This window comes from Macaca nemestrina, chromosome X (genome assembly GCF_043159975.1).
Source record: "Macaca nemestrina isolate mMacNem1 chromosome X, mMacNem.hap1, whole genome shotgun sequence".
NCBI lineage: Eukaryota > Metazoa > Chordata > Mammalia > Primates > Cercopithecidae > Macaca > Macaca nemestrina.
Window position 1 is genome coordinate 105,245,802 of NC_092145.1, and position 26,970 is coordinate 105,272,771.

Sequence of the window (26,970 nt, forward strand, 5' to 3'; positions counted from 1 at the left end):
AATGATATAATAAGCATCTTATTATTTACACTGTTAACCCAACACAGGCATGCTGTAAGGAAAGAATACAAAAAGTAAAAGGAACTTGGCAAATTTTACCCCGCCTGTTTACCAAAAACATCACCTCTAGCATTACCAGTATTAGAGGCACTGCCTGCCCAGTGACATATGTTCAACGGCTGCAGTATCCTGACTGTGCAAAGGTAGCATAAGCACTCGTTCCTTAAATAGGGACTTGTATGAATGGCCACATGAGGGTTCAGTTGTTTTCTACTTTTAATCAGTGAAATTGACCTATCCGCGAAGAGGCGGATATAAACAAATAAGACGAGAAGACCCTATGTATGGAGCTTTAATTTATTAATTCAAATAAAAACTTAAACAAGTCTACAGATCCTAGCCTACTATCCCTGCATTAAAAATTTTGGTTGGGGTGACTTCAGAGCATAATTCAACCTCCGAGCAACCTAAACTAAGACTGCACTAGTCTAAGTAAGTTAATATATATTGACCCAATAATTTGATCAATGGAATAAGTTACCCTAGGGATAACAGTACAATCCTATTCTAGAGTCCATATCGACAACAGGGTTTACGACCTCGATGTTGGATCTGGACATCCTTCCTAATGGTGTTGCTGCTATTAGGGGTTCGTTTGTTCAACGATTAAAGTCCTACGTGATCTGAGTTCAGACCGGAGTAATCCAGGTCAGTTTCTATCTATTTAACATTTCCCCTAGTACGAAAGGACAAGAGAAATAGGGCCCACTTCATAAAGTGCCCTCGCTCCATAGATGATGCTATCTTAATCTAACAAATCATCACACACCCTACCCAAGAACAGGGTTTGTTAAGATGGCAGAGCCCGGCAACTGTATAAGACTTAAAACTTTATAATCAGAGGTTCAACTCCCCTCATTAACAATATGCCTATAATTAACCTTCTCCTACTTATTATCCCTACTTTCATCGCTATAGCATTACTTACACTCATCGAATGAAAAATCTCAGGCTACATACAACTGTGCAAAGGACCTAACATTGTAGGTCCCTACGGGCTGCTTTAACCATTTGCTGACACAATACAACTTTTCACCAAAGAACCCTTACAGCCCTCAACATCTACTATTACCCTTTACATTATTGCTCCAGTCCTAGCCCTTTCTATCACTCTCCTCTTATGAACTCCCCTCCCTATACCAGATCCTCTAATTAATTTTAATATAGGCCTCCTATCTATACTAACCACATCAAGTCTAGCCATTTATTCTATGATCAGGATGAGCATCTAGTTCAAAATATGCACTAATAGGCACATCGCGAGCTATGGTCCAGACAATTTCAAATGAGGTCACCCTAGCCATTATCCTGTTATCAGTTTTACTGATAAGTGGTTCATTTAACTTATATGCACTCATCACAATGAAAGAACTCCTCTGACTGCTCCTACCATCATGATCCCTAGCCATAATATGATTATCTCCACACTAGCAGAAACTAACCGAGCCCCTTTTGATCTAACAGAAGGAGAATCAGAGTTAGTCTCAGGTTTCAACATGAAACATGCCGCAAGCTCATTTGCCCACTTCTTTGTAGCAGAGTACATGAATATTATCATAATAAATGCCATAACTACCACTATCTTCCTAGGAGCACTACACGCCATATATTCACCAGAACTCTATACCACAAATTTCATTACCAAGACCCTTCTTTTAACCACTCTATTCTTATAAATTCTAAGAGCATACTCTTGATTCTGCTACAACCAACTCATATATCTTCCATGAAAAAATTTCCTACCACTTACACTAGCATTCTGTATATGACATATCTCAATCCCTGTCCTAATTTCTAGCATCCCACTCCAAACATAGGAAATACGTCTGACAGAAGAATTACTTTGATAGAGTAAACAACAGCGGTTAAAATCCTCTTATTTCTAGAACTATAGGAATTGAACCTACCCCTGAGAATCCAAAATTCTCCATGCTACCTATCACACCATGTCCTAGAGTAAGGTCAGCTAAATAAGCTATCAGGCCCATACCCAGAAAATGTTGGTTACACCCTTCCCATACTAATTAATCCCTTAGCTCAACTTGTTATTTCCCTTACTATTTTTACAGGAACTCTTATCACAATGCTAGGATCACACTGATTTCTCATCTGAACAGGCCTAGAAATAAATATACTAGCCCTTATCCCAATCCTAATTTAAAAAATAAGTCCCTGATCTACAGCTCTACAGAAGCAGCAACCAAATATTTCCTTACACAAGCAACCACATCTATAATTCTCATAACAGGTATCCTTTTCAACAACCTGTCCTCTGGACAATGAACAATAATAAACACTATTAATCAATTTTCATCCTTAATAATAGTGACCCTAATAATAAAACTAGGAACAGCCAGCCCCCTTTCACTTCTGAGTCCCAGAGGTAACCCAAGGACCCTCTCTAATATCTGGTATACTTATCCTCACATGACATTATGAAGAAACATCAATTATGTTTTAAATTTTCCCATCAACAAACACGAACATCCTCCTATCTATCACAATTCTATCCTTTATAGTAGGCAGCTGAGGAGGGCTTAACCAAGCACAACTGTGTAAAATCTTAGCCTACTCCTCAATCACTCACATAGGCTAAATAATAGCAGCACTACTCTATAGCCCAAACATTACCATTCTAAACCTAATTATTTATTTTATCTTAACAATAACCGCATTTTTAACACTCAACCTGAGTATAAGCACCACAATGCTGGCACTATCACACACCTGAAACAAATTAACATGGTTGACACCTATAATTCCACTAATTCTACTATCTCTAGGAGGTTTACCTCCATTAACAGGGTTCCTGCCTAAATGAATCATCATCCCAGAATTTGCAAAAAACAAGAACCTTATTGCCAAACCATTATAGCTATCATAACCCTACTCAACCTGTACTTTTACATATGCCTAATTTATTCCATCTCAGTGACATTATTCCCCACATATAATAATATGAAAATAAAATGACAATTCGAAAACACAAAACCCATACCATTCTTCCCCCTACTTATCTCTTCTACCCTCCTCTTACGTATCTCTCCATTAATACTAACTATAACTTAGAAATGTAGGTTAAATAAGACCAAGAGCCTTAAAAGCATGCAGATTACACTTAATTTCTGTAACAGACCTGAGGACTGCAAGACTCTATTCTGCATCAATTGAATGCAAATCAACCACTTTAATGAAGCTAAGCCCTTGATAGATTGGTGGAATTCAAACCCAAGAAAATTTAGTTAACAGCTAAACACCCTAATCAATTGGCTTCAATCTACTTCTCCCGCCATTGGGAGGCAAAGACGAGAGAATCCCCTTTCTCCTTTGAATTTGCAATTCAACATGAGAAATCCCCTCAGGGCTGCTAAAAAGAGGCGTTTAGATTTACAGTCCAATGCTTACTCAGCTATTTTACCTTTTTTCCCTCTTGTGTTCATCAATTGTTGATTGTTTTCAACTAACCACAAAGACATAGGAACTCTATACCTGCTATTTGGCACATGGGAAGGGATAGTAGGCACTGCCTTAAACCTCCCAATTCAAGCAGAATTGGGCCAATCAGGAACTCCACTAGGGGATGATCAGATCTACAATGTTATTGTTACCACCCATATATTCATCATGATCCTCTTTCTGGTAATACCAATCATAATTGGGGGATTCAGCAACTGATTAGTCCCTCTGATAATTGGTGCACCGACATGGCATTCCCCAGAATAAATAACATGAGTTTCTGACTTCTTCCCCCATCTTTTCTACTTCCACTTGCATCCTCAATAGTAGAAGCTGGCGCTGGAACCAGCTGAACAGTTTATCCCCCTTTAGCAGGAAATCTAGCACATGTAGGAGTCTCTGGATCCGACCATCTTCTATCTCCACTTGGCAGGTGTTTCTTCTATCTTAGGGGCCATTAACTTTATTACCACAATGACTCTTTTTTCACTAGGAAAGTATTTCCATTTACATAATTAATTATATAGCTACATTAGTGTTAAGCTATCACTATCGTTTTTGACATCAAAACATCAAATAAGTATATATCATGAACAGTGTGGCAAGAAAGGAAACAGAAATAGAGGGAAATGGAAAAGAAAAGTAAGACATGTGAAGAAGAAAATTTTTGTTTCTAAAAGTAAGTGTTTTTGAGGGACAACTGGCAAATGTCACAAGTACTTCTACAGTCTTTGCAATGTTTAGATATTCAGGTATTATAGGAATATATTAAATAATGAGTGTGTTCTTATATCAGTAATTTCATCCATACTTTGAAAATATTAGAGTTCAAGAATGTATTCATTTTCTATTATGCCCTATATTCAAAACCTGCATCTTATACATATTCCGTATTCATCTTTTTCCATTTTCTTCTAGATAGTGTAAACTACTATATACTACTGGATACTCTATTCGTAGCTATTTTTCAAAAGAACAAGCTGTTAAATTTATTATTTTTGGATTAGTTTGCCTTTTACTAACAATTCATACCTTTCTTTTATTCACTACCTCTTTCCTCTTCTGTTAGGTTTATTCTGTTGCTCTTTTATTATTACTAGTTTTGTTTTTTATTATGATTTTCTTGTATCATGTAATTTGCTATCCGCTTTAATAAGATCTGCATTTAAGGCTATGATTTTCCTAAGAATGCAACTGAGGTTTGTTCAATAGGCTACTGGAAATAGTCTGAAAACTATCCTTTAATGTAAGTCTAATGAAATGGTTCAGCAGTGTAGAGTAAAAACATCTAGGTAATTTCCTCCATAAACATGGAGTGTTTCCTTTAAATTTAGAAGCTCTTCTAATTAACAGTTGGCAATTTAGAAAATATGGTAAAATATGCTGACTACTCAGGAATTAGTGAGCTATGGACTTTAAACTTTATTTATTTTTTTTTTATTACACTTTAAGTTCTAGGGTACATGTGCAAAACATGCAGGTTTGTTACGCATGTACACATGTGCCATGTTGGTGTGCTGCACCCATTAACTCGTCATTTACATTAGGTATATCTCCTAATGCTATCCGTCCCCCCACCGCCTCCCCACAATAGGACCCGGTGTGTGATGTTCCCCTTCCTGAGTCCAAGTGATCTCATTGTTCAATTCCTACCTATGAGTGAGAACAGGCGGTATTTGGTTTTCTGTTCTTGTGACAGTTTGCTGAGAATGATGGTTTCCAGCTGCATCCACTTCCCTACAAAGGACACAAACTCATCCTTTTTTATGCCTGCATAGTATTTCATGGTGTATGTGTGCCACATTTTCTTAATCCAGTGTGTCACTGATGGATATTTGGGTTGATTCCAAGTCTTTGCTATTGTGAATAGTGCTGCAATAAACATACATGTGCATGTGTCTTTATAGCAGCATGATTTATAATCCTTTCGATATATACCCAGTAATGGGATGGCTGAGTCAAATGGTATTTCTAGTTCTAGATCCTTGAGGAATCGCCACACTGTTTTCCAAAATGGTTGAACTAGTTTACAGTCCCACCAACAGTGTAAAAGTGTTCCTATTTCTCCACATCCTCTCCAGCACCTGTTGTTTCCTGATTTTTTTAATGATCGCCATTCTAACTGGTGTGAGATGGTATCTCATTGTGGTTTTGATTTGCATTTCTCTGATGGTGAGTGATGATGAGCATTTTTTCATGAGTCTGTTGGCTGTATGAATGTCTTCCTTGGAGAAGTGTCCATATCCTTTGCCCAATTTTTGATGGCGTTGTTTTTTTCTTGTAAATTTGATTGAGTTCTTTATAGGTTCTGGATATTAGCCCTTTGTCAGATGAGTAGATTGCAAAAATTTTCTCCCATTCTGTAGGTTGCCTGTTCACTCAGATGGCAGATTCTTTTGCTGTGCAGAAGCCCTTTAGTTTAATTAGATCCCATTAATCAATTTTGCCTTTTGTTGCTGTTGCTTTTGGGGTTTTAGACATGAAGTCCTTGCCCATGCCTATGTCCTGAATGGTATTGCCTACGTTTTCTTCTAGGGTTTTTATGGTTTTAGGTCTAACATTTAAGTCTCTAATCCGTCTTGAATTAATTTTCGTATAAAGAATAACGAAAGGATCCAGATTCAGCTTTCTACTTATGGTTAGCCAATTTTCCCAGCACCATTTATTAAATAGGGAATCCTTTCCCCATTTCTTGTTTTTCTCAGGTTTTTCAAAGATCAGATGGCTGTAGATGTGTGGTATTATTTCTGAGGACTCGGTTCTGTTCCATTGGTCTATATCTCTGTTTTGGTACCAGTACCATGCTGTTTTTGTTACTGTAGCCTTGTAGTACAGTTTGAAGTCAGGTAGCATGATGCCTCCAGCTTGTTCTTTTGGCTTAGGATTGTCTTGGCAATGTGGGCTCTTTTTTGGTTCCATATGAACTTTAAAGCAGTTTCTTTCCAATTCTGTGAAGAAAGTCATTGGTAGCTTAATGGGGATGGCATTCAATCTATAAATTACCTTGGGCAGTATGGCCATTTTCAGGATATTGATTCTTCCTATCCAGGAACATGGTATGTTCTTCCATTTGTTTGTGTCCTCTTCTATTTCACTGAGCAGTGGTTTGTAGTTCTCCTTGAAGAGGTCATTTACATCCCTTGTAAGTTGGATTCCTAGGTATTTTCTTCTCTTTGAAGCTATTGTGAATGGAATTTCATTCATGATTTGGCTCTCTGTTTGTCTGTTACTGGTGTATAAGAATGCTTGTGACTTTTGCACATTGATTTTGTATCCTGAGACTTTGCTGAAGTTGCTTATCAGCTTAAGGAGATTTTGGGCTGAGACAATGGGGTTTTCTAAATATGCAATCCTGTCATCTGCAAACAGGGACAATGTGACTTCTTTTCTAACTGAATACCCTTTATTTCTTTCTCTTGCTTGATTGTCCTAGCCAGAAATTCCCACACTATGTTGAATAGGAGTGGTGAGAGAGGGCATCCCTGTCTTGTGCCAGTTTTCAAAGGGAATGCTTCCAGTTTTTGCCCGTTTAGTATGATATTGGCTGTGGGGTTGTCATAAATAGCTCTTATTATTTTGAGATACATCCCATCAATACCAAATTTATTGAGAGTTTTTAGCATAAAGGGCTGTTGAATTTTGTTAAAGGCCTTTTCTGCATCTATTGAGATAAACATGTGGTTTTTGTCTTTGGTTCTGTTTATATGCTGGATTATGTTTATTGATTTGCATATGTTGAACCAGTCTTGCATCCCAGGGATGAAGCCCACTTGATGATGGTGGATAAGCTTTTTGATGTGCTGCTAGATTCAGTTTGCCAGTATTTTATTGAGGATTTTTGCATCGATGTTCATCAGACATATTGGTCGAAAATTCTCTTTTTTTGTTGTATCTCTGTCAGGCTTTGGTATCAGGATGATGTTGGCCTCATAAAATGAGTTAGGGAGGATTCCCTCTTTTTCTATTGATTGGAATAGTTTGAGAAGGAATGGTACCAACTCCTCCTTGTAACTCTGGTAGAATTCAGCTGTGAATCCATCTGGTCCTGGACTTTTTTTGGTTGGTAGGCTATTAATTATTGCCTCAATTTCAGAGCCTGCTATTGGTCTATTCAGGGATTCAACTTCTTCCTGGTTTAGTCTTGGGAGAGTGTAAGTGTCCAGGAAATTATCCGTTTCTTCTAGGTTTTCTAGTTTATTTGCATAGAGGTGTTTATAGTATTCTCTGATGGTAGTTTGTATTTCTGTGGGGTTAGTGGTGATATCCCCTTTATCATTTTTTATTGCATCTATTTGATTCTTCTTTCTTTTCTTCTTTATTAATCTTGCTAGCAGTCTATCAATTTTGTTGCTATTTTCAAGAAACCAGTTCCTGGATTCATTGATTTTTGGAAGCATTTTTTGTGTCTCTATCTCCTTCAGTTCTGCTCTGATCTTAGTTATTTCTTGCCTTCTGCTAGCTTTTGAATGTGTTTGCTTTTGCTTCTCTAGTTCTTTTAATTGTGATGTTAGGGTGTCAATTTTAGATCTTTCCTGCTTTCTCTTGTGGGCATTTAGTGCTATATATTTCCCTCTACACCCTGCTTTAAATGTGTCCCAGAGATTCTGGTATGTTGTATCTTTGTTCTCATTAGTTTCAAAGAACATCTTTATTTCTGCCTTCATTTTGTTATGTACCCAGTAGTCATTCAGAACCAGGTTGTTCAGTTTCCATGTAGTTGAGAGGTTTTATTTGAGTTTCTTAGTCCTGAGTTCTAGTTTGATTGCACTGTGGTCTGAGAGACAGTTTGTTATAATTTCTGTTCTTTTACATTTGCTGAGGAGTGCTTTACTTCCAATTATGTGGTCAATTTTGGAATAAGTGTGATGTGATGCTAAGAAGAATGTATATTCTGTTGATTCTGAGTGGAGAGTTCTGTAGATGTCTATTAGGTCTGCTTGGTGCAGACTTGAGTTCAATTCCTGGATATCCTTGTTGACTTTCTGTCACCTTGATCTGTCTAATGTTGACAGTGGGGTGTTAAAGTCTCCCATTATTATTGTATGGGAGTCTAAGTCTCTTTGTAAGTCTCTAAGGACATGCTTTATGAATCTGGGTTCTCCTGTATTGGGTGCATATATATTTAAGATATTTAGCTCTTCCTGATTAATTGATCCCTTTACCATTGTGTAATAGCCTTCTTTGTCTCTTTTGATCTTTGATGGTTTAAAGTCTCTTTTATCAGAGACTAGGATTGCGACCCCTGCTTTTTTTTTGGTTTTCCATTTGCTTGGTAGATCTTCCTCCATCCCTTTATTTTGAGCCTATGTGTGTCTCTGCATGTGAGATGGGTCTCCTGAATACAGCAAACTGATGGGCCTTGACTCTTTATCCAATTTGCCAGTCTATGTCTTTTAATTGGACCATTTAGTCCATTTACATTTAAGGTTAATATTGGTATGTGTGGACTTGATCCTGTCATTATGATATTAGCTGGTTATTTTGCTCATTAGTTGATGCAGTTTCTTCCTTGCATCAATGGACTTTACATTTTGGCATGTATTTGCAATGGCTGGTACCTATTGTTCCTTTCCATGTTTAGTGCTTCCTTCAGGATCTCTTGTAAGGCAGGCCTGGTGGTGACAAAATCTCTAAGCATGTGCTTGTCTGCAAAGGATTTTATTTCTCCTTCACTTATGAAACTTAGATTGGCTGGATAAGAAATTCTGGGTTGAAAATTATTTTCTTTAAGAATGTTGAACATTGGCCCTCACTCTCTTCTGGCTTGTAGAGTTTCTGCTGAGAGATCTGCGGTTAGTCTGATGGTCTTCCCTTTGTGGGTAACCCGACCTTTGTCTCTGACTGCCCTTAACATTTTTTCCTTCATTTCAACTTTGATGAATCTGACAATTATGTGTTTTGGAGTTGCTCTTCTCAAGGAGTATCTTTGTAGTGTTCTCTGTATTTCCTGAATTTGAATGTTGGCCTGCCTTACTAGGTTGGGGAAGTCCTCCTGGATGATATCCTGCAGAGTGTTTTCCAGCTTGATTCCATTTTCCCCGTCACTTTCAGGCACACCAATCAGATGTAGATTTGGTCTTTTCATGTAATCCCATATTTCTTGGAGGCTTTGTTCATTTCTTTTTACTCTTTTTTCTCTACACTTATCTTCTCGCTTCATTTCATTCATTTGATCTTCAATCGCTGATACTCTTTCTTCCAGTTGTTCAACTCGGTTACTGAAGCTTGTGCATTTGTCACGTAGTTCTCGTGTAATGGTTTTCATCTCTATCAGTTCTTTTAAGGACTTCTCTACATTGGTTATTCTAGTTAGCCATTTGTCAAATCTTTTTTCAAGGTTTTTAGTTTCTTTGCACTGGTTATGTAGTTCCTCCTTTGGCTCTGAGAAGTTTGATTTACTGAAGCCTTCTTCTCTTGACTCATCAATGTCATTCTCCGTCCAGTTTTGCTCCATTGCTGGCGATGAGCTGCATTCCTTTGGAGGGGGAGATGCGCTCTGATTTTTTGAATTTCCAGCTTTTCTGCCCTGCTTTTTCCCCATCTTTGTGGTTTTGTCTGCCTTTGGTCTTTGATGATGGTGATGTACTGATGGGGTTTTGGTGTGGGTGTCCTTTCTGTTTGTTAGTTTTCCTTCTAACAGTCAGGACCCTCAGCTGTAGGTCTGTTGGAGTTTGCTTGAGGTCCACTCCAGATCTTGTTTGCCTGGGTATCAGCAGCGGAGGCTGAAGAAGATAGAATGTTGCTGAACAGCGAGTGTTGCTGTCTGATTCTTGCTCTGGAAGCTTCGTCTCAGGGTTGTACCCAGCCTTGTGAGGTGTGAGGTGTCAGTCTGCACCTAGTGCGGGATGTCTCCCAGTTAGGCTACTCAGGGGTCAGGGACCCACTTAAGCAGGCAGTCTGTCTGTTCTCAGATCTCAACCTCCATGCTGGGAGATCCACTGCTCTCTTCAAAGCTGTCAGACAGGGATATTTTCCTCTGCAGAGGTTTCTGCTGCTTTTTGTTTAGCTATGCCCCGTCCCCAGAGGTGGAGTCTACAGAGGCAGGCAGGCATCCTTGAGCTGTGGTGGGCTCCACCCAATTCGAGCTTCCCAGTGGCTTTGTTTACCTACTTAAGCCTCAGCAATGCCAGGTGCCCCTCACTCAGCCTCACTGCTGCCTTGCAGTTAGATCTCAGACTGCTGTGCTAGCAATGAGGGAGGCTCCGTGGGCATGGCACCCTCTGGGCCAGGTGTGGGATATATCCTCCTGGTGTGCCGTTTGCTAAGACCATTGGTAAAGCACAGTATTAGGGTGGGAGTTACCTGATTTTCCAGGTGTTGTGTGTCTCAATTTCCTTTGGCTAGGAAAAGGAATTCCCTTTCCCCTTGTGCTTCCCAGGTGAGGTGATGCCTCGCCCTGCTTCAGCTCTTGCTGGTCGGGCTGTACCCACGGACCAGCACCAACTGTCCGACATGCCCCAGTGAGATGAACCCGGTACCTCAGTTGAAAATGCAGAAATCACTCGTCTTCTGTGTTGTTCATGCTGGGAGCTGGAGGCTGGAGCTGTTCGTATACGGCCATCTTGGGCGTGCCCTCGGACTTTAAACTTTAGATCCTATTAACTGACATCTCAAGATAGAAATTTGTAATATGTAATCTATGATATAGTTAGAGGTGATTCTATTATATGTGTCTTCAATCTAATTACACACAGTAGCTCATGAAGACTAACAGTAGGGCAAGGAGCATGCTCACTGACCTACATGCATTCTCCCTACTTCACGTGCCACAGAAACCTGTCTCCTGCCATTCTATTATTCAGATATTCAAGGCTTCACTAAGAGCCACCGAATTCAGAAGTTGACAAAATCCAAGAACAGTCATTAAGGTCTCCATATAGAGAAGCAAATATCAAGCGGAGTGGTTGTTTATTTTCTTAGGAGCAATGAAGTCTCAATTCAGATATTATAATTGAACTGAAGCTGATTATTATGATAAATCATGAAAGTCGAGTATCTGTGTATTCTACCCAACAAAACCACAGCATGCAGAAATCAGCACTGAAATGGAATTTAATCTGATGTTCATTCACTATTTTCAATAAGAGCAAACGTGGGTGTAGAATTTATGGGATTCATTAAGAATCTCACAAATTATGGTAGAGCTGGTACTAGAATCCTCTTCAGTTCTCAGCACATTTCACACAAACTGTATTACAAATGGTATTACAATGTATTTTTTAAAAGTAGAAATTAAAAACTAATCCGAAAATTGTTAGCTGTTGGTTATACTCAGAAGAAAATGCTTTCACATTTGACAATTCAATATGGCTTTGACCCAATTTGTTTCTGTATCTGATAGTGTTTAAGTCTTGCAGTCAGGCATTCAGGGTCTGAACTACCTTTCAAAGAAAGTCTGCATTTGAGTTCTGTTTTTAAAGGGGCACTAATATTCTCTCTTTTTATTATCAAAAGTATAATTTTGTAGAAAACACAAAGCACCTAATTTTGCATTTAATGGATAACGTACCTGCTTCTGGCATTTTAAAATGCTCTAGTTTTGGCAGAATCTTCCCCTTGACATCAGGATCATCTCTGCATTCATTCCCAGTCTTTCACTGAGACAGCTCTTGGAGATCAGCTTCCAGGTCAGACACTTAAAAATGCAAAAATTATCAACTGAAGCAGACAAACATAAAATAAAAATAAGGAAATGATAATATTCTTTTCCTCAGGATTATGAAATAAAAACCTGTAGGCTAGTGTCATAATAAATGTGATGCAAAAATGTTACAATTTCATTTTCTCATATTATGAAGTCTTATTTTATGTATTTAATTGTTTTTTGAGGCAGGGTCTCACTCTGTCCAGGCTGCAGTGCAGTGGTACCACCTCGGCCCACTGCAGGCCCAACCTTCTGGGCTCAACGGATCCTCCTGTCTAAGCCTCACGAGTAGCTGAGCCTACAGGTGAATGCCACCACCAAGTATAATTTTTGTATTTTTTGGTAGAGATGGGGTTTCCCTGTGTTGCCCAGCTGGCCTCAAACTCCTGGGCTCAAGGATCTGCTGGCCTTGTCCTCCCAATGTTTTGGGATTATATACATGAGGCACTGGTCCTGGCCTGAAATCTTATTTTAAATGACAATCTAAGGATAAACCACACTACACCTACATTTTCCATATGTTACCGTTGTGTATTATGAATAGCAAGTATCAACTATCTAAGATATCTGAAGTCTGCCACATAAATAGCATTTTAATCATAACTTAAATGTAATTTTCTGAAAGTTTACATCAATGTATTGGCTGGCTTATGACAAGACATACAGTCGTGACACCCATCCCTTGTTGAAGTAACTTGAAAATTTTCTGGTTAAAATTAATTAAAGTTATGCTTAGGTCCAAAGGCCCTATATGTAACTTTCCATAGATGAATCTCAATGAGAATAAAGTACCAACAACAACAGCAAAATCACTGTCCCACAGTGAGAGTACAGGAAGTTGAGTGCAAATAAATAGCTGGGTATATGCCCAAAGGATTATAAATCATTCTACTATAAAGAAACATGCACACATATGTTTATTGCAGCACTATTCACAATAGCAAAGACACAGAACCAACCCAAATGCCCATCAATGATAGACTGGATAAAGAAAATGTGGCACATATACACCATGGAATATTACGCAGCCATAAAAAAAAAGGATGAGTTCATGTCCTTTGCAGGAACATGGATGAAGCTGGAAACCATCATTCTCAGCAAACTAACACAGGAAAAGAAAACCAAACGCCGCATGTTCTCACTCATAAGTGGGAGTTGAACAATGAGAACACATGGACACAGGGAGGGGAACATCAAACACCAGGGCCTGTTGGGGGCTGGGGGCGCTAGGGGAGGGAGAATATTAGAAGAAATACCCAATGTAGATTACAGGTTGATGGGTGCAGCAAACCATCATGACATGTGTATACCTCTGTAACAAACCTGCACATTCTGCACATACATCCCAGAACTTAAAGTATAATTTAAAATAAATAAATAAATAAATAAATAAATAAACAAACAAACAAACCAGCATTATGGACAGCCATATTCTGGAAACCCCTTAACAGTGAATTGCTAAATAATCCATGGCCCAAATTCTGTCAGTGTTTACCTTGAAAATGCTACCTGTTGAGGAAACAATTTCTGTTTCATGATAATCTTATGGCACTTTAAGTTTTCTAATTATAAAAGTGTTTAAACAACTTTTAAAAGTCCCTCAAAATCATACTAATATAGCTATCCATATGCCAGTGTCCTGAATTATCCAACTTTTACCAAACATACTGTCAAAAACACCAATGAAAGGAAACAGTGGCTGTCATTCATTGAGCTCTTTTCTGGAATTTCTATCCTGCTTCACTGAACTGTGTTTTGTCCTGAGCCAATACTGAAGTACCTTATAGTACAGCCATATTTGAGTATTATGCATCTTAAGTAAAACCAGTCACTTTCTCTTACAGCATAGATGATAGGAAGAATCATCATCTTGAAACGAAATATGAATTCTGTCTCCATGACTCAAGTGTTCTTTGGTAAACCTCAACCCATGAGCCTCAGTTTTCTTATTTATAAAATGGGGCTAACATCCCTATGCAAATGGGCTTTATTCAGGGTGTTACAAGGTAGGGTGACTTGGCACTCTACGAGCTATTAAAGGGTGCATACAACACTGTGGACACCACAGCTGAGAAGGTGATACAACATTCTAAGAAGATCAAATTACACTAGTGAAATAACGTACATTTTCTTACATCAGATGGTTTCAAAACTCAAGTTTTGTTGGAATGCAGAGCCCCTCCCATTCGAATCTCCAGGGTGGAGTTGAGAAGATGCAACACAGTGCTGGGTGCTCTTCACTGGACACCTCTACCAAGCGCTCTACAGAACTCAAGGCTGTGGTCACCTAAGTCCTAATTTAGCAAGGACTGTATTTGCAAGCATACAAAGTAGATCGCAAAGAAAAAGAGAAGATTCATTATATCCAGAGACTGCATAAGATGGCAAACTATACTCTTCACTTTTACAGCCAAATTTCAGCAAATGTTTGCGATCCTTTCCTAATGTTTTCTTTCCTCCCCTTACTGGTCATGGCATAATGCGTGATGCACACATAGGCCTCCTCCCCTTCCCACAGACATCTTTTTTTCCCTTCCCAGCACCTTGAATCTCAGCTGCACCCTGATCTTCTTCTCTTTCCTGACCAGGTGTAGGATCTCGACTTTCAGTTAGTGGTTCCTCTTCTTGAGACTCTTCATGACTGGGCTCCCGGGACCAGGAGCAGTGAGTGTGTGTAAATACACTGACATACATCTCAATAATATAAGTATACAGAATACATAGATACTTCTGATCATAAGTCTAAAGACATTTCTCCAACACTATTTCATATTCTTAATGTTTCATAAAGTTACTCTTCCCACAGAGAGTTTACTCTAAGACAGTCACCCTCAAGGGCTTTGGAAGCCATTTTAATCTATCTTGGTACAGATGTGTGCAATCAGTTATCAATAAGCACAAGAAGGAAGTCACGGGCAAAAAACCGGGGAACAGAAGATCATCCATTCAGACAAAACCAGAACATAATCCTCTTGGATTAGTCTGTCCTTCATGAGATGCCATGATCACTTTTTTATCAGCACGGAAGACCTTTACCAGTGTATGTATACTAGTTTAACAACACTATCACAAAAATAACGTTCTGCTAATAGAAAATATTGAATGTTAAGGCACTCACAAGCAGAGGCACAGTCAGCTCAGAAGGTCATAAACTTCATCTTGGTATAGGCCTATATGTTGATCCTCCTCGGTACCTTATATTTCACTCTGCAAACAGAATATGGTGATTGGGAAAATGCACTTGAGAGGATAGCTATATTTGGCCACTTTTATGGACAAATGTTAACTTGTAATTTTTTTTTAATTTGGAAAAACTTTGAAAGTAAGTCCCAGGGGCAAATGTGTGTGTATGTCTTCTGAATTGTATACTTGCAAAGCAACTTCTTGGTCAAGCTAGCACAGCAATGTCTTAAGGCTCCTGGCAAAGACGCAGGAAATTTCTGATAAGGTTTTTGGTGTCACAATTGAACTCTCCATCACGGAGACATTTAGGAAAATACAGCTAGAGAATTAAAATTTGAGTGACAACGGCTTTTCCCACACACCCATTTGCTAGGCCCATTTGCCCCCTAAAATCAAATTTTGTTGGAATGCAGAGCCCCGCCCATTCAAACCTCCATGGTGGAGTTCAGAAATTGCGACACAGCGTTGGCTGCTCCTCACGGGCCACCTCTGCCAGGCACTCTACAGACCTCAGGGCTGTGGTCACCAGCCCACGGCATTCCCAGTTTGTAGGCTCCTTCCTTGCCACGCACTTCGTCCCTTCCCATTCCTTCCCACCCACCCAGACTCCCCACCTAGGAGTCTGGAATCTGTCCTCTGTTGGGGGTTCCAGATGCTTCCAGGACTCTGATACCTCCAACAGCAACCCCAGCAGTCGCCCCATCTCCGCCTGACCCCCCTCCACTCCGTGGCCCTCCTTCCTCCCTAGTTGTGGCCCTGCCAAGACCAGAAGGCCCATGGCTGTGGTGCCACATGAGAAGGACAACGACCTTTAGGCACTTCTACCTCTGAGCCAGGGACCACGCAGCCTGACCCATTTAGAAGCTTACTGGCTCCTCCTCACACTCATTCTCACTTCACCTCCCGGAAGGACTGCCCTGCGGACCTACCCGCTACGTTTCAGTAGGGGAGAAAGAGTTCAGACAGCAGGAAAGCAATCCTCACAACCTCTCAGCTCCATAGCGTTTGCAACGTGCTGCAAAGTGGTCGACCAGAAGAAGCCTAGTGAACATGCGCACTGAGGCGGCCACCCAAGAAGCATGCGCAGTGAGATCTGACTTTGTCCTGTGGGCTGAGTTGCCCCACCTTGTCCCGCCACGTCCAGTCCTCCTCTCCTTCCCAGGTCCCCACTAAGGAGGTTGAAATCCGTCCTCTGTGGGCGGATTCATATGCTCTAGGGACTCAAAGACCTCAAATAATGTACCCCTTCACAACTCACTCCACGTTCAGCTGACCCTCCTCCCCTCCAGGGCCCTCCTTCCTCCCTTGTCTGGTCTCCCCACGACGACGAGGCCATGGCAGCATCACTGCCTTTTAGTAGAAGGATGACCACTTCGCAACCCTTTTCTCTATATGGCCATGTATCCAGTCGCCTGATGCACGCAAAGACCACCCGCCCCTCCTCACGCTCACTCCCCCTTCAACTTCTGGGAGGAATGATCTGCAGACCTATTGGCTAGATCCTAGTTGGCAAGAACGAAAGAAGTCACCATCTGTCGCCAGGCCCAGTGGCTCACGCCTGTAATCCTAACACTTTGGGAGACTGAGGCAGACAGATTGTCTGAGCTCAGGATTTCGAGAACAGCCTGGGCAACACGTTGAAATCCCATCTCTCCTAAAATTCAAAAAATTAACCGGGCGTGGTGGCATGCACCTGTAGTCCCAGCCACTGGGGAGGCTGAGGAAGAATTGCTAGAACCTGGGAAGTGGAGTTTGCAGTGAGCCAAGATCATGCCACTGCACGCCAGCCTGGGCAACAGAGCCAGACTCCATCTAAAAACAATAAAAAATAAATAAAATAAAATAAAATAAAATAAAATAAAATAAAATAAAATAAAAAAGTCACCATCTGTCAGGACTCTGCAGGGACAGGAGACAGACACTAAGGCACATGAGCAACAAAGGACTTGCCCAGCAAGGGGCATGCACATTATTAAGTCAGGCACATGCAGGGCCAGACAGGGTTTTCCTGCTGTCCCCAGACTCACATCCACAGGGTCTCAGGAACATAAAGAAAGGGACTTGAGAGATCTTTTTGTTTTGTTTTGTTTTGTTTTGTTTTGTTTTGTTTTGTCTCTTGCCCAACCATTCTCATGCATCCAGAAACTTTGGGAACAGACTGTCCCATATCACCCTTAGTGGAGGACGTGTTTCAGAAAGACCTTTTGTGAAAGAACTAAATTATTTTCATATCTATATTTATAAATGCTTTTCTTTAGACAGGATGTCGCTCAGTCACCCAGGCTGGAGGGCAGTGGCATGACCATACCTCACTGCAACCTCGATCTCCTGGGCTCAAGAAATCCTCAAGAAGCAGTTCCCCTGAGGGGCTAGTACTACATGTGTGGACACCACACCTGGGCAATTGATTGATTTATTTTTTTAGACAGTGGTCTCACTGTGTTGCTCAGGCTGGTCTTGAATTCCTGGGCTCAAGTGATCCTCCCACCTTGGCCAATTTTTATACATGCTTTGATTAACCAATTTTTATTTGGTTCTGTGTTTTCTGTAATGCTTGCAATGAGTTTAACTAAATTCTAATGCAAACTAAATAAATACACACCTGTTTACTATTTTTAGGTTGTGTTATTGCACATTTAAGTCTCTGGAATAGTAACAGATTTACATGAATATACCTGTAGGTCATTCAGGCAGTGTATAGTTCAGAAATCTCCATAGATGTTGGTGGTAGGATCTAGGCTCAGTCTACTGTGACATGATGCACAGCAGTAGTGACTGTGCTCATCATAAACTGTACTCCCCAAATAGCATCCAAATAACCTGTTCATAAGGCAGCTCCGACATTATTTGCATAACACTGTAAGGAAGAGCACTACCTCAAAAGAGCCACTAGTATGTCAGATGTGGACTGGCTTTAGGCACATTTATTCTGATTTTGAAATCTGGTGTAAAGTGGGTCTTTTAAAGTCGGGGACAGTTTTGTTAGAATTGGGTAGGAATCATAATGATTTAGGATTGATGGAGTCAACAAGACAAGGATTTTTAGACTAGGGCTTCAAAGAGTTTTGGGATTGAAAAACGTCATTTGACACTTTTTATTGAGGAGTTGATGGATCTTTCAGACAGCTGCTGAAATGAACAGTAAAGTTCTTTGCAACGTTTATTTTCCTAAGCAAGAGATTCCTGTATTAGTAAACATATGTTGATGAAGCTAGTGGAGTATAAACTCACACTAACATAGACAGTAAGCTGTGTGCATGATTCCTGTTGTCTTTACTTTTATATTACTTAGCAGTTTAATGTGGGAAATAGTACATGAAAAGGAAGCATAGGAAGGGGGCCCTGATCAGACGTAGCCTTTTGTAAGTAAATTAGGAAATATAGTTGAGGTGACTCCTATATATTCCATCCAGCTGGGTTTCCCTTAAGGAAATGCCTTGAGTAGGAAAAGAGAGATGTCTCAATTTCTCTGTCTCTAAAAAGTAGCTTGAGTAGGAATTGTGGTTCTTCAAGGTGTTCGTTTGTTTGTTTAGATGAAGTCTCACTCTGTCACCCAGGTTGGAGTGCCGTGGCACAATCTCGGCTCACTGCAACCTCCACCTCCCAGGTTCAAGTGATTCTCCTGCCTTGGCCTCCCGAGTAGCTGGGACTACAGGCATGCGCTACCACTCCTGGCTAATTTTTGTATTTTTAGTAGAGATGGGGTTCCACCATGTTGGCCAGGCAGGTCTTGAACTCCTGACCTAGTGATCCACCCACCTTGGCCTCCCAAAGTGCTGGGGTTACAGGTGTGAGCCACCGCACCCGGTCCTCGTTTTGGTTTTGGTTTTGTTTTGTTTTGTTTTGTTTTTGTTTCTTTTTTGGAATAAGAGCTGTCATAATCCTGACCTAATATTTAGTGTATCTTTTATCTTTCTTGTTAATTCTAGTTTTTAGTATAGTGCACTCAGAAGTTCTCAAAGAATGGGAGATAGTGATTTCTGGATTTAGACTTTCTGTGAGCAACTAATTAGCACACGATCAAAGTCACAGCATCAGATGGCTGCATAGTTGTGCTTCACGGAGACCTGGATTTTAATGATTACTGAGTAGCCACACTCCAGCTTAAAAGGGCGATGTTTAACCTCATGCCAAATTTAAGCTTCTTCCCACCATTCTTGTGGGAGATAACCCTTGACCAGCTGGATGAGTTCAAAGAATGATAATTTTAAAGAAATGAGATAAAAATAATTAGTAAATAGTATCCATTGCATACAAAATATACAAATACATGGCATACCCACATATACATACTTATATTTCATTTGTGTACTGAAATATATACAAACTGTGTATTTCTCATGCATTATAATAAAAGAGTTTGAAGGTCACTACCTTAGAGATTACGAGACAAAATGTTTAGAGGCCCTTTCTTTAGCCATCTGTGAAGATGATGGATTAAGACTTGCTCAGAATAAATTCACTGTTGTCTGTAGCTTTCTACATAATGCTTTAAGTAACTCTCAGTGATGTTTAAATTGGTCAGTTTTATTGTGGGCATTTGACCCTTAGCAAACTCATTTGCGAACTCCTGAGTTGGTGAGAAAAAATCTAATTAGTGGTGGGGCTTTAGTTCCTACCATGTGTTTCTGCAGCTACAGGGTGTGTTCATGTGTGTACTTCTGCACTCGTCTGATGGTGCTTTGATGTGTTCCCTTTCATTTCCCCCCTTTATTATTGACTGTCTCTTGTGGTTCCTACTATGTACTTCATTAGCATCTAGTGACAGTGCCATCTGTGGTATTTGGATTTGATCCATTTTACACGTATTCCAAAATATTTTCAAGTGTGAATATATATTCTTACCAACTTTCCTGTAAGTACTTGGAGGAGTCCAATGCAATTAAATATGGATATTTGATGTTACGTTTTACTGGGCAATAATTCTACTGCATTTATAATAGACTAACAGTCGTTACACTTGAGGTATGTCACCATCAGGCTTACATAAATGACACATTGACCAAGACATAGAATGAAAGATTCTGAGATATTGACTTTTTTTTAAATGACCTTGAAAACACAGAGTCATGGAATACTTGGAAAAATTCTCCCTTTGAAACTGATGCAGGATAGGCTAGCCCCAAAATTGAAGCTTATCCTGACACCGCTCTTGGCTTTGCCCAGGAGAGATTTCAAGTGTGAGCTGGTAGTGTCAGACAGCAATAAATAAGTTCAGCAATAAAGCAATAAGACAGCAATAAAGCAGTTCCTTTATTGAATGGAACTGCTTCTTGCAGAGCAGGGCTGACTCATAGGCACTACACTCAGAGTCACCAACCTATGGGGTCTTTGCAAACACATTTCTATTGACTGATACGTACATTAAGGGCAGGTTAATGCAAGTTGAGGGGTGAGATATTTAGAACTTTCTATGAAAGGTGGTAACTTCCAGGCCATTGCCATGGGAAGCTGTTGTAACTTCCAGGTCATTGCCATGGCATTTGTAAACTGTGATGGTGCTGGTGGGAGTGTCTCATGCTAATAAGCAATAAGGGCAGCCAGGGATCACCCTTGTGGCCATCTGCTGGTTTCTGCCAGTTTATCCACTTTATTCTGTCTGAATCAGATCCTGTTTTAGTCAGCAGGGTTATGACCAGAAACAAGTCCTGACAATCTCCTACCTCAGATATATGTTTCTGTATTCATTTAAGCCCTGGGACAAGTTTCTCAGACTGAAAACATGGTTTGGTAAAGCTGGATGTTTTCTTAAGGGGATAGGGTAAGATCAGAAAGTAATCCATACTTTTCAGTCTGTGAGTAAATAAATTAAATATTGGTTGAAAATGTATGCCTTAATGTAACGCAGAATAGTAGATATTAGATTAACACAGGGTCATGAATTTTTTTTTAACAGGCTTGGCAATAAATGTTTTAGTCTTTGTGGGCCACATAGATTCTGTGGCATATTGCTGTGGTTTTTAAAAATAAGAGTTTAAAATGCAAAAAAAAAAAAAAAAAAAAAAAAAAAGGCCTTCTCTTAAAGCTATGCAAAAATGAGCCATGGGCTGGATTTAGCTTCCAAGCCATAGTCAGCTATCCCCTGGATTATCTTTTAATTCAAATATTTGAATGCTGCATTTTTGTACCAGTAGTTAAAATATTAACAAAGGAGAGCTCTACCTCCACATAATATTTAGAAAGGCTCAAGAGAAGGTCACTTTAGCCCTGAAAATGAGAAAAAGCCTAATAATCTATATTATCATTTTTTTTTAGATCATGAGAGGGCTGAGGTAATAAGGCAGCCATGGAAACTGATACAAGAGGATGACAAGTCCCTCTGAGGAGAGATGAGACACACAAACTGTGTTACCTCTGGCAGAACATATGTGCGAGAAGTGACAGTCATAAAAGTGGGTAAGAAGGAAACAACTGAAATGTAACAAATTCATAAAGTTCAAACATAGGCAACTGAGAGAGCTGGAATCCCTAGAAGTCTCAGACATTAGTAGAATCCACGTTCACAGACAGATGAGATCCTGTCTCAAAGAAAAAAATAGTCAAACTGTATAAGGCTAAATAAAAAAATCAAGGACAAAAATAACAGATGCTGGTGACTTTATGGAGAAAAGGCAATGCTTATACACCGTTGGTGGAAGTATAAATTATTTCAACCATTGTGGAAAGGAGTGTGGTAATTCCTCAAAAAGCTAAAAGTAGAGCAACCATTTGACCCAGAATCCCATTACTGGGTATATAAAGACATATGCACAAGTATGTTCATTGAAGCACTATTCACAATTAAAAAAGACAGAATCAACCTAAATGCCCATCAATAGTAGACTGGATAAAGACAATGTTGTACATATACACCATGGAATACTATGCATCTGTAAGAAAAAGAGAAACATCATGACCTTTGCAGCAACATGGATGGAGTTGGAGGTGATTATCATTAGCAAACTAATGTAGGAACAGAAAACCAAATGCCACATGTACTCACTTATAAGTGGGAGCTAAATGATGAGAACACATGGACACATAGCAAGGACCAACACACTGGGGCTTAGCAGAGGGTGGAAGGTAGGAGGAGGGAGAGGATATGGAAAAATAACTAGGCTTAATACCTGAGTGTCAAAATTATCTGTACAACAAACCCCTGTGACACGCATTTACCTATATTACAAACCTGCACATGTACCCCTCAACCCAAAATAAAAATTTCAGAAAAAGAAACCTCACAAAATTTATGAAATATTCTGATATTTCTACTGAGAAGAAATAAGTTCACTTATTTTTGTACAAAGAAGGAAGAAAGGAAGAAGGAAGGAAGGAAGGAAGGAAGGAAGGAAGGAAGGAAGGAAGGAAGGAAGGAAGGAAGGAAGGAAGGGAGGGAGGGAGGGAGGGAGGGAGGGAGGGAGGGAGGGAGGGAGGGAGGGAAAGAGGAAGGAAGGAGGAGAAAAAAACAGAGAAAAATAGGGCTGAACAAATGTGTCTCTCTCTACCCAAACAGCTCTTGATGAGAAGGCACTTCGAGCAACTTGAGTGAGAAGTAACATAAATCAGAGGATGTATTAGTCCGTTTTCATCCTGCTGATAAAGATGTACCTGAGACTGGGCAATTTACAAACAAAACAAAACAAAACAAAACAAAAAGAGGTTTAATGGAGAACTAACAGTTCCACGTGGCTGGGGAGGCCTCACAATCATGGCAGAAGGCAAGTCACGTCTTACATGAATGGCAACAGGCAAAGGGAGGGAGGTTGTATAGGGAAACTCCCCCTTATAGAACCATCAGATCTTGTGAGACCCACTCTCTATCATGAGAACAGCATGGGAAAGACCTGACCCCATGATTCAATCACCTCCCACCAGGTCCCTTCCACAAGGTGGGGACACCACCAAACCATGTCAGAAGATCTCAATCATCTCCATTTCAAAAGTCATTCTTTCAAAAGTTATTCTGGCTGTTGTTTCTGAGCAATTCAAAACTGCCTTGGGGCCCAATGAATCCATGTGTTCTCCTGTAGGCCAACTTTTCCCTGGATTAACAGCACAGCTGAGAACCAACACAGACCAGTTAGTTTAGGAAGAAAGAAAAGAAAAATACAGGAGATCAACATTTTCCTCCCCCATGATATTGTTCTCTTTTTACTTTTTCCATTCAATCTAGAGAAAGATATTTGAATTCCAAAATTTCTAAGCTGAGAAACCTCTGAGAGATCATCCTATATAGCCATTTTCAAAATATTTTTAGCAACAGAACAGTTTTGTGACATGAAATTTCATCTAAAACCCTACTGCGGAAAATGGGGCGATAAAGTAATACTTTTTCATATAAATGTGTCACTTTAGTTTCAAGTTATCTTTCTATAAAGGCTGTCAGTAAATTTGATTGAGGTTCTTTTAAGGAACCTAACAAATTATTCTGTGAATTTCTGCATAACACTTCAGTTCCATATTAGCTTCTACATCTGATTTTTTTGGTATTTTTACTGTTACTGTTTCACAGCTGCAAGAAGATCTTGATTTTCACAATATATTTATCACTAATCTGTATCTTGGGAAAAAAAGAACCTCACTTTAAAAATAAACAAGTTACAAGTAAAGGATGGAAGAAGATATACCCTGCAAATATGAATCACATAAAAACTCAAGGTGTCAAATTAATACCTCACAAAGCACACTTTGTAGTGGAGATTATTACAAGGGACAAAATCGGCCATTACATAATAATCATGAGGTCTGGTCATTTAAAAGTGTGTGGTGCCTCCCTCCCCTCCTCCAACTCTCTCTCTCTCTTGCTCCTGCTTTTGCCATGTGAAGTGCTTGCTCCTGCTTCACCTTTTACCATGAGTAAAAGCTTCCTGAGGCCTCCCCAGAAGCTGTTACCAGAAAGGGGTCCCGATCCAGATCCCAAGAGAGGGTTCCTGAATCTTGCCCAAGAAAGAATTCAAGTTGAGTCTACAGTGCAAAGCAAAAGCAAATTTATTAAGAAAGTAAAGTGGTGAAAGTACAGCTACTTTGTAGACAGAGTAGGGTATTCCCAAAAATAAGAAAAGGAATGCATCCACCTTAGGTACAATACTCATTTGTATACAGGATAAAAAAGATTATGGGGAGATGTGCTCTGCTACCAGGGTTTGTGATAAAGGATTAATTTTCTTAATTTCTATATTTTACAAGAATCGATATTATGATTTTTAAAGCAAAAGTAGGAATGCTTCTGTTCTCAAGATATCGGGATATCAGGACACTCCTGAGTCAGGGTCTGTTCAGTAGAAACATCTAGAAGCTAGAAATACCTAACTTCCTGAGAATGCAGCCAAGCAAGTCCCAGTCTCATTTTTCCTAGATTTTTCCTATTTTTTCAAGATAGAATTGCGCTGCTTCGAACGCCTCTGACAAATCCAGCGCCATGCTTTCTATACAGCCTGCAGAACCATGAGCTAATTCAAACCTCTTTTCTTTATAAATTACCCAGACTCCAGGTATTTCTTTACAGCAATGCAAGATGGTCTGCATTGCTTAGGAGTCTCATGTTGATTGCAGTGTCCTCAGTGGTTTCTGAAGGAAGGCTAACTTATCTCCCAAATCCTGCTGGTGATTCTGATTTGCTCACAGTATGTCTGTGGCTGGTGTAACTTGCATTTTTGTCTCTCTCATCTTGGTCAGAATCTGGTACTCCCTCGCTGACTCAGCCTCAGGCCATGTGTGCTGGCTTCTGCAGACCCCTCTGAATCTGGGCTTCATCCTCCCTTCCACCCCTGACCAGGGTTGTCCACTCCACAGCCTCAGCTGCAGGGTAACCTAGTCCCTATCTCCATATCCTCCAGCCCCCGAACCTTCCTCAGAGAATGCAGCCCCTTGGGGTCTCACCTACAACACAGCAGTAACCAAGATCAGCTCTAGAAAACAAAATCCCTCATTTCTAACCATCTATTTGCCCACTTTGTAGAAGATAGCATGATCCAATAGACATGGAGAATGTGGTGATTCAAGTAAAATGAATGATCATTACAAAAGCTTATTCCTTGAGAATGTGGAAGGGCATGGGATCCAAGTGAAGGATGTTAAGGAAAAAAATTATTCATGACATTTGTTAAAGAACGGTAAGGCAGACTTTATTCAGGACCATCAGGATAGGTGTAGGGACCACTGCTATGGGGTTTTGTAGTGAAGGGAGAGAAACTGGGTTCCACTCCAAATACAACAACGAGAAGTGGGAATTTATAGCCAAGGAGCAGGGTGGGGAGCAATGGATGGAAAATTACTAAGAGGAAACACCAAGGGTAAGGGGGTATTGTGGCTAAATTGAACTAACAGGATTCTTGGTGAAGGTGGGCCAGGGTGACCAGACATCACCTGGGGGATGAGGAACCTAACTGAGATACTGATGATGGGAAATTCTAACTAAACTAACTTAGCAGGATTCTTGCTAAAATTGCACAATGCAGAGACAAACATGGCAGTCTAAAAGTCCCCTGTCCAGGGCTGTCTTCTCCACAGTCTTGGCTGCAGGGTCACCTAGCCCCTAGCTGGGTTAGGCTTCCTTTATGGCACGATCTTTAGCTCTTGAATCAGTCACTTTCAACATCTGCCCCCTCCCCACCCCCATCCTCAGGGAATGCAGCCCCCTGTGGTATCACCTACTTAACAGCAAGAACCAGGATGAGCCTAAACTCTAGCACTCCCTTTGCCAACTTTATAGATAATAAAATACAGATAGAGGAACATGATAATTCAGGTGAAAGCATAACTGCAAAAGATGATCCCTTAAGAAGGTGGAGGGTATAGGATCCAGGTGAAGGGCCTTGTCTCAAGTAGGATCCTGTCACTTCCTCCAGGGAAGCAGCCAAGATTATAAGTGCAGGTCCACTGCTGTTGGGAAGCGGTGCGAGTTCCTCTCTGACTGTTTCTGTTTTCTCAAGGGAAAATCAGTGACTATCATGAGAAAATTGGGTGCTGGTGCTTGTGGAGGGATCTTGTAAGTAGACTAGACAGAGAAGGTACACTTGTGGAGGGTGTACATTGATTGTCTACTTGGCGGGGATTGCCAGGCGAGTAGGGAGGAGGCAGAGAGTTAATAGCTTTGGGTAAGCTGGCTAAGGAAGGTTAAATGGTGAGGAACGCGGTTGTGGTTAGTGGAGAGGTGGCCTCCTTGGGGCTGGGGCTGAAGGCTGTGGATGCTGGGGCATTGGAAGAGGGAGCTGTTAGGACAGGATCGGGTGCTGCCTGTTATGAGAGTGGGGGATGCAAGAAATGGCGGTCTTTCCTGAGGCCCAGGGCGTGACCGCGGGCGGAAGAGACTTAGGTGGGTGGGAGGAGAACCCCCCTAAGGACAGAGAGGCGCAGGCCACGGCCTGGTCAGCCCCGGGGGCGCTGAGGTCGCCGAGGAGGATCAGCGGTGTGAGGGCTGTGAGGAGGACAGGGCATGTACCACTTGAGAAGCGTGTTCAGAGGCTGGCTGGGTGGGAGGAGAATGTCCATGGGATTGGCACAGGTCTCGAACATGGGGCGGCTGGGGCAGTCGCGCAGCAGATCCTGACGCTCAGCGGATCGTCCCTCAGGTGTCAGCTCCCAACAGCAGGGAAGGAAGCCTGCGGCAGACCCAGAGGAGACCGGCGCCAACCTCCCCGGGCTCCGAT

The 26,970-nt window shown here is 40.7% G+C and overlaps 1 long non-coding RNA gene across 1 annotated transcript; it reads right to left on the reverse strand.

Annotated features, from left to right (window-relative positions):
* Window positions 1-12,025: 12,025 nt before the first annotated feature.
* LOC139355345 (uncharacterized) lies at window positions 12,026-16,362 on the reverse strand. The gene is made up of 3 exons (XR_011618462.1): window positions 16,273-16,362; window positions 15,279-15,367; window positions 12,026-12,151 (listed from the first exon to the last, which is right to left on the reverse strand). It is a non-coding gene; the product is annotated as an uncharacterized lncRNA (long non-coding RNA).
* Window positions 16,363-26,970: the final 10,608 nt, after the last annotated feature.